We start from the raw sequence: 8,962 nt of genomic DNA on the forward strand, positions 1-8,962 counted from the left end.
AGCACCAGAGCCCAGATTCTGAGCCTATGAATATTTGCCAGGCTGGCCTGTTCATACAGAAAGACAGTAGTGTCCATCCTCCTGGCTGGAAACTTCAGGGGTAAAGACTACCCTGCTACTTAACTTGTCAGACGAGAAAGGAATCTGGGAAGCTAGAAAACACGTGCTGCCTCGGTAGAATGGTACACACCGAGCTCCGTATCACTTGAGACATTAACTATATTTGTAGATGGGTGGGGAAAACAGTGGAATGAGAGATACAAGACTAGGGAGACAGACAGGGTGCTGCAGGAGCCATGACCCCTAGAACTCCTCACTGTCATCCTCACCATCCACAGACTCTGTGCCCACTTCTTCATAGTCCTTCTCCAGAGCAGCCAGGTCCTCGCGAGCCTCAGAGAATTCTCCTTCCTCCATGCCCTCACCCACATACCAATGTACAAAGGCTCTCTTGGCATACATGAGGTCAAACTTATGGTCAAGGCGGGCCCAGGCCTCAGCAATGGCTGTGGTGTTACTGAGCATGCAGACTGCCCGCTGTACCTTGGCCAGGTCCCCCCCAGGAACCACTGTTGGGGGCTGGTAGTTGATGCCAACCTAAGAAGAAACAAGAAATAGTGTTAGGGGCTGGTTCCATGTTCCCTGGAAGGGGTCCTGTATAAGGATCCCCACAGCTGGGGGAGGGGATCATCTTGTGTTTGGCATTTGCTAATCATAAGAAACATGGGGATAGAGGACCAAGTTAACCATCTGTTGGGAACTGAATCATGTCCCCCCACAAAAGGCATGTTCAGGTCCCACTCACTGGTCCTACTGGTGTGAACCCATTCGTAAACAGGACCTTTGGAGAGGTTATTAGTTAAGGTGAGGCCAAACTGAATGAGGGCAGACCTTAATCCAATAGGCCGAAGTCCTTATAAGCCGAGGAAGTTAGACACGAAAGGAGAAGCCACAGGGAGCAAACAGAAGCTCAAAATCAACAGAAACTGGAAGAGAAAGGAGGAGATGCTGCCATGTGCATTGCCCAGTGATTGCAGAGCCAAGGAAACTTAAAGATTGCCAGCCAGCCACAAAACACCGACCCTGGGAGGAAGGGTTTCCTTCTAGCCTTTGAAGCCGTGAGCCAAAAAAACTCCTGTTAAGCCAATCCACTGTATGGTATTCGTCTTAGCAGCCAGAAAACTAAAACCACCACAAGGAAACAAACACATCCAGGATGTGGGACATTATACAAGACTAGACCCTTCAAAAAGTCAGGATTAATGAGACTCTGAATGTGAAAACCTTGTGTCTGATGCTCCTTTTAGCTACTATATCAACAGAAGAGTAGAACATATGGAATAAAAATAAATAATAGGGGGAACAAATGCTAAAATAAATTTAGTTTGAAATGCTAGTGGTAAATGAAAGCGAGGGATAAGGGGTATGGTATGTATAATCTTTTTTTTTCTGTTATCGTTTTATTTCTTTTTCTGTTTTTTTTATTTCTTTTTCTAAATCGATGCAAATGTTCTAAGAAATGAATATGCAACTATGTGATGATATTAAGAATTACTGATTGTATATGTAGGATGGAATGATATCTTAATGTTTTGTTAATTTTTTTTAATTAATAAAAAAAGTTAAAAAAAAAAAGGATTAGTCTTATTTGGGAATACAGTATCTGAAGATGTGGTAAGTTAAAATGGGGCCAAACTGGATTAGGGTGGGTCTTCCCTAACCCAATATGACTACTGTTCTCACAAGAAGGAAGAACTGTGGATACAGGAAAGACTGACAAGAAGGAAGAATGCCATCTGATGAGGGAGGCAAAGAATGAAGTGCTGCATCTACAAGCCAGGCAGCGCCCAGGACTGCTGGAAGCCATGAGGGGCTAAGAGGAGGCAGAGGGCTTCTTCCCTCCGGGTTTCAGAGGAAGCATGGGCCAGCTGACACCTTGTTTTCAGACTTTTAGTCTCCAGAACTGAGACGAATTTCATTTAAAAAAAAAAAAAAAAAAGAGGCACTATCAAGCAAAAGGAGGGACTATTTTATATTAAGAGACTTTAAGAGACAAATACAACGCCTGGTTTCAGTAGATCCTGAGTTTGAAGAACTGACTGAAAAGTTTGAATACAGTATATATATATGTATGTATTTCTTATTTTTCTTTTTTTAACATGGGCAGGGACCAGGAATTGAACCCAGGTCTCCGGCATGGCAGGCGAGAACTCTGTCATTGAGCCATCACTGCCTGCCCAATATAGAATATTTTTATTTGGGATATTATTAATTTTGTTAGGCATAAAAATGTATTTCTATGTTATATGAGATGCCTATGTGGTACACTTTGACATTCAGATGTCAGAAATATGACAGCTTTAATTGTGTTTAAATAAAGTAGTAAAAGAAAAATTAAGCAAATATAGTGTTGAGTCTAGGTAGTGGGGATATGGGTGTTAGTTGTACAGGACTAGCCTTCCTACTTTCCTGAAGTTTAGGTCATTATTTAGTAGTTAAAAAAAATGAAACTTTTTGTTAAGATCTCCAATTATATCCAAATTTCACCTACTCTAAACATTGGTCTATCCAGCCTATATAAATACAGTTCATATTCAGTATTTTGTGGGGTTTTTTTCCTTCAAGTCATTCAGCTCCCCTTTAAATGCCTCCCAGGACAGTAACCTTACTACTTCCTAAAGGCAGCCTGTTCTTCCTGTGAATAGCTAATATTCTCCCTATTATGGAGATAGAAATGAAGTCTGCCTCTCAGATATATCCTACCCTTCTCATTTCTAGTTCTGACCTACAGGACAACTCCTCAGAACCAGGAAGCAGCTATTATCTTTACAACCAGAGGAGTTCCTGCCACTCCTCTCTTCGGGTCACTCATCCACAGCAGGGGAACAGGGCAGGAAAGCTGTATGTGTTTTCTAAATGCCACAGCTGCCACCTCTAATCTCTCTAGATTCTTACTGGAAACAAAACCCATAAAAAAACTAGGTCATATGCCCAGTGCCCTCTGGGTATGTGAGCTGACGGAAGGGTGGGGGATAGACCAGTTTTTCTCTGAGAGGAAGGAATCACCCCCAGTCGAGAGGTAGAAAGTGTAGCCCATTTGTTCTTGATGCCTTCAGCTCTGCGGTTAGCTCCCTTCTCAGTAGGTACACAGGCCACATGCTAATCCCTCCCTTTACCCCAACTTGCCTTGAAACCTGTGGGACACCAGTCCACAAACAGGATGGTGCGCTTGCTCTTGATCGTGGTGATGGCGGCATTCACATCCTTGGGCACCACATCTCCGCGGTAGAGCATGCAGCAGGCCATGTACTTGCCATGGCGAGGGTCACATTTGACCATCTGATTGGAGGGTTCAAAGCAGGCACTGGTGATCTCTGCCACCGAGAGCTGCTCATGGTATGCCTTCTCAGCGGAGATGATGGGTGAGTAGGTCACCAGGGGAAAGTGGATGCGGGGGTAGGGCACGAGGTTCGTCTGGAACTCTGTGAGATCCACGTTGAGTGCACCGTCAAAGTGCAGGGAGGCGGTGACGGAGGACACGATCTGGCCAATGAGCCGGTTGAGGTTGGTATAGGTAGGGCGCTCGATGTCCAGGTTATGGTGACAGATGTCATAGATGGCCTCATTGTCTACCATGAAGGCACAATCCGAGTGCTCCAGGGTGGCGTGGGTGGTCAACACTGAGTTGTAGGGTTCTACCACTGCTGTGGCTACTTGGGGGGCTGGGTAGATGGCAAACTGGACTTCTTGCCATAGTCAACAGAAAGCTGCTCCATCAGTAGAGAGGTAAAGCCTGAGCCAGTGCCACCCCCAAAGCTATGGAAGATAAGGAAACCCTGCAGCCTGGTGCACTGGTCTGTCTGGGATAGGAGAAGACAATCAATGTTAAGGAAGCAGATGGTATATCACCTGCCCCCACCTCTTCTCCTGACAGAATCCTTTTCTGCCTAGACAGCTGTGACCTACTACAATGATTTTCACTTCTGTATTTAAAAGAAAAACAAAACACACTTGAAGTATAGTTTTTACTCATAGTGTGAATTTTATTGCATGTATAGATGATTTCTGACAAGTATACAAACTTTTGTAACCACCAAATCAATCCAGAGAAATTTACATCACCCCTAGAAAGTTCCCATATTTCTCTTTGCTTCACACCTCTGTAGAGGGGAGAAAAGAATACCTACAAGGGAAATCTGTCTTTGGAGACAGATGATCTAGAAAGGCAGCTGGTGTGTGTAAAGTGATGTGGAGGGAGGGGGACCAGGGTCAGATGAGCCATGGGATTTGTAGCTGCTCAGCTTTGTTGCTTTTGCAACCTAGTTTGGGGTTAGGCAGGATCTTGTTGAACATACAGATTCCCAGGCCCCACCTCAGCTAGAGCCCAGGAACTTGCAGGTTTAACAAGTTCACCAGCACCCTAGGTGAATCTGCTGTAGCTGCTCCTTGGATCAGAAAAGCATCAATCTATATCGAATACCTGGGAAAAGCAATATAAAAGTCCTCAGAGTCTCTACTGAGCAGCAGAAAATACATCCAGATAACAGAGCCTAAGTGCTGGCTCTTACATGGCCCCATCCTGGTTCTTAGTGCCTCAAGCAAGAGATGGGGTGACCGGGAGAAGCAGTTCAAAGCTAAGCAGGAGCCTCTCCAGCTGGAAAGTTCTGCTCAGAAGTCTAAGAAGAGCCAGTCAGCTGACTACTAAATGCTGGAGGCAGAGAAAGATCAAAGTTCAAAGGCGGCCTGACTCAGACAATCAGACCTGGCAAAGTGAGGAACAAGGGGGCAGAAGCCTCAGGATCCACATGCTCAGGGCTGAGCAGGTGTTCCAGGCTTCTAACCCCAGGTCCATACCAGGATGCACAGCTCCCCCTAGGGGAAGCAGAAGTGACAGGCATGCTAGAGGAAAGGAAGGCTATGCACAACTGCCACAGGTCTGAGGTTTCCCTTTCTTCCAGCAGGGGAAGCTCACCAGCTTTCGGATTCGCTCCTGCACCAGATCGATGACCTCCTTCCCCACAGTGTAGTGGCCACAGGCATAGTTGTTGGCAGAATCTTCCTTGCCAGATATCAGCTGCTCGGGGTGGAAGAGCTGCCTGTAAATGCCAGTTCTTACCCCATCTTGAGGTGAAGAAAGAGGGTAGAGGTCAGAGAGGCTCCCTGAGATAACAGAGGCACCAGAACCTTTACTGCATTCTGGAGGCCCAGTTACTACTTGGGACAGTGGGGGAGAAAGTTATGGGGTGCTCTCAACAGTCCCTTCACTCCAATCTCAGCCACTTCATCCTGCTTGGTAGAGGGATCAGAGCAGATGCCCAAGGGAACCTCACTTGACTTTTGGTTGGGGTATAAGAATGTAGCATAATGAAGAAACCCAAGCCCACAGTTCAACATCTCCTATCTTTAGAAAGACAGGAGAATGGGTAGAACTCTCAGGAGAAAGAAACTGAGAAGATCCAGATACAGAAGGCAGGAAGGAGAAAAGCCCCTAGGAGCCAGCAACAGCCACATTCACATAAACCCACGTCCTATCAGGGGGCCTATTTCAGCTAAGGCTAAGCAGGGGCCATTATGAATGTCCCAGCTCCTAGTTCCTTAGGTAATGTATCCTTAGGGTCTGGGGAAAGGGAAAAGGCTGCTTAAAGTTTCTGCTTTTATATCCATTCTCTGTAGTCTTTATTCTTGCTCTGACCCTGATATAAACATCTGGCAGTTTCCGGGCAGAGCTGTTTGACTGAACTTCCTTCCTCAGCATAGGAAGCCCCCAGAACCCCTCCTGAAGACAGAGTCTAGACAAAAGCAGCAGACTTCAGTGTTGCTTTTGGCAGGAGGTTGCCTGCATTCCAAGGGACTTTCTCTTAAGCAGACCTCACCACTGACATTGCAGCTGGCAGAAAATAGCATGGGCTAGTGGAGGGAAACCCCATCCCCACCGGTCTACTCACCTATAACAGCAGGCTCCAGGTCCACAAACACTACCCGGGGCACATGTTTGCCAGCTGCTGTCTCACTGAAGAGGGTGTTGAAGGAGTCATCACCGCTCTCTAGGGGCTTGTCGCTGGATATGGTGCCATTGGGCTGGATGCCGTGCTCCAGGCAGTAGAGCTCCCAGCAGGCATTGCCCATCTGTACCCCAGCCTGGCCCACATGGATGGAGATACACTCACGCTGGTGGGGTATCAGAGCAGAGTGACATGCTGTGAGAGGTGTTGGGAAGAAGGTAGGGGCTTGAAAAGCCCTCCCTGGGAGCACTCCTTACCTTTCCTCCTTGGAAGCTGAAGCCTAAAACTGTATTACCTAGTCTGAAGTAACTGCATTACCCAAAAAATTGGGTCCTCTTTCCAGGTCTTCCCGCACTTTGAACCATCTCTAGGCCCTTGTTTTCATTTACTCAGGGCTTAAGAACAAAGATGACTAAGCTTAGGTCTTCTGGTGTAGCAACTAGAGAGACTCATATGCAGATTAGCCAATTCCCTCAATTGCATAGTGCTCCACCACCCCTGGCTAGCTGGGGTAGCCTGGGAAAACCCAGAGTCCTGTATTCCAAGTCAGGCCCACCAGGAGCTCCTAGGCTCAAGTACTGGCGACCAGAAGAGGCATTCCATGGCAGAGGCTCTCTGTCTCCATCCAGCCTGAAGGGGCAGTAGCCTCCTAGTTCAGGTCCATGGATGAACTGAGGCAGAGGCTCTACCCTGCCTCACCCACCACCTGGATCTACTATAGATAGCTGTCTTTGCCCACTGTAGTACAGACAGGTTGATAGAAGTTAAGCGTCACTAAGGCGTCAGCAAAGATGACAGAGGCCCACAATATCTTTGCATTCTCTTCCCTGAGGTAATTCCTATGGAGGACAGGTGCTCTGGCCTTCTGGTCCTTCACCTCCAACCCACAGCCAGAGGATCAGCTTGAAAGGGCTGCACACCTCTCAGATGCAGAGGGGGTGCTTCCAGGCAGTCAGCTGGCAATGCCTAGCAGTCTTAGGAACTATCCTCCAAGACTTCCTCAGAACTTTTAAGGAAGCCAGAGCAGATGCAGGGATCAAGATTCCCGTGGAACATGGGGGCTTGTGTGGCACATCCCAAGTTCTCAGTTTTAACTGAGGAATCTCAAATCTTTAGGCACCAAAAGAGTAGAGAATTGGAACAAAGGACATGCTTTCCCTGTCACCAGGAGTTTACAGAAACCCCCAGTCGAGTATGAGGCCAGAGATGGACAACCTCTCACCTCTGACTGGAGCCCTCCCCCGAAACCACTGACTTCTGAACTGGAGAAACCTGTTGGGCACTTTCTAACCATCCCAGATCCGGCGTCCAGAGCGGGAGTGTGATCTCAGAGGGAGACGGGGCTCCGGCTAGAGGCGGGTGCCTCTTTGTCCCCGACCGCAGGAAGAAATATGGGGCGGGTCCCAGGTGTCCAGAATTCGGAGCGCGCTCCACAGCTGGGCCGGGGCTGCAGCCCCGAGCTTGCGCGCAGCGCAGATGTGACTGACCCCACCGCGTCCTCGCTACGCCTGCCCCACGACCCCCAGTTATAGCTCTAGCCAGTTTCCGCGGTGCCGGAGCGGTATTGAAACGCTCAGAGTTTTTCTACCCAACACTCAACTTCCCCGCGAAGGGGCGTAAGAAAACAGGGCTTGGACTCCCCGGGTATCCCCAACCGTTCTCACAACCCACCCTCACCATGAACTTTGCAAACACCCCTAGCGTCCCCGTGCAGCCGGCCCATACCCTAAACAGCCCAGGAGCACCCCTTCCCATCAGGCCACGTCCCCGGGCACCCTCCCCGCGCGCAGTACTCCCTCACCATTGACTCCAGTTCTCTCTCACCATGGTTATTCTGATACGCGAAGTTTCTGGAGGGTCGCTAGCTGCAGACGAGTTACGAGCCTCCAGCAAAGCCACGAATCCAGGGGCTGGCCCCCAAGTGGGCTTTATATATCTCCGCCGAGCCGGCACCCAAGTCTCAAGTGCGGACTCCCATTGGGTCGCCGCGGGAAAGGGGCCGCCCCCTTGGCGCTTCTCACTGGGCTGGGCCCCAACCGAGGCTCTTCCCCCCTCTCTCTGCTACTGGGCAGACCCTTATGAAATGTCCCCGCCGTACCCGGTTATTGGACAGTTTGTAAAGTCGAAGGGAGGGAAAATCTCAGGGATCAGAGTCTTCCTGGTCAGCTCGACAGCTGCAGCTGTTCTGGGCCTGAGAGGTTTCACGCTTTGCTAAGCATCTACATTTTGTTTTTGGGTAAAACCGCGCACCTGTTTCAAGAAGTGCCTAAGCCTTGGAAGGTGCTGCAGACTTAGCTCAACAGCCACTGGAGAAGGAAAGATGCAGTGATAAGCATCAGGTGCTGGGGACATAAAATGCAGGATAAAATGAAGGTGAGTGGGGGTGGGCTGAGAGGTCTGTGGGAGGGCATTGCAGGTGCAGGTGATAGCATAGATTCCTGAACCAAAAAAAAAAAAAAAAAAAAAAAAAGAGAGAGATCCAGGCCTGCCAGGTAGTTCCAAGGGAATCTGTGGGACTAAAATGGAAAAAACGGGTGGGGCCTTGAATTCTAGACTGAAAAGTTTGCACCTAATTCCGTTGGCTATAGGGTGCGTTATGAGTTTTTGAGCAGAGGAGTGAAGTGATCAGAGCAGCATTTTAGGAAATGCATGATACTTGTGGTTTTTTTTTTTTTTCCAGTGGTGGTGTTTTCATATTATTCCATGCTAAAGGGCATACATACATTTTCCCCTCCCAAGCTGTTTGTCAGCTGCCTTAGGTTTCGATGCTAAATACCTAAGAGTAACAAATTAGCCCCTTTCCTGGTTTGGAAGGGTTAACTGGCATTTGGTTTTATCAAAGGACTGTACACCCCAACCCACAATGATTACCCTTAATATTTGTGCAGCACATTCCAGAGGAATCCATTATCTTCCATTCATTCTTACTTCCGAGTGGAAAGGTGGCTGTATCCAGTTTA

General features: G+C 48.2%; 1 pseudogene across 1 annotated transcript; it reads right to left on the reverse strand.

Annotated features, from left to right (window-relative positions):
* Positions 1-201: 201 nt before the first annotated feature.
* On the reverse strand, positions 202-8,421 carry LOC143680877 (tubulin alpha-1C chain-like; annotated as a pseudogene). The gene is made up of 5 exons (XR_013174214.1): positions 7,827-8,421; positions 5,946-6,168; positions 4,973-5,121; positions 3,187-3,860; positions 202-597 (listed from the first exon to the last, which is right to left on the reverse strand). The product of XR_013174214.1 is annotated as a tubulin alpha-1C chain-like (transcript).
* Positions 8,422-8,962: the final 541 nt, after the last annotated feature.

This window comes from Tamandua tetradactyla, chromosome 4 (assembly GCF_023851605.1).
Source record: "Tamandua tetradactyla isolate mTamTet1 chromosome 4, mTamTet1.pri, whole genome shotgun sequence".
In the NCBI taxonomy this organism is placed as follows: Eukaryota; Metazoa; Chordata; class Mammalia; order Pilosa; family Myrmecophagidae; genus Tamandua; species Tamandua tetradactyla.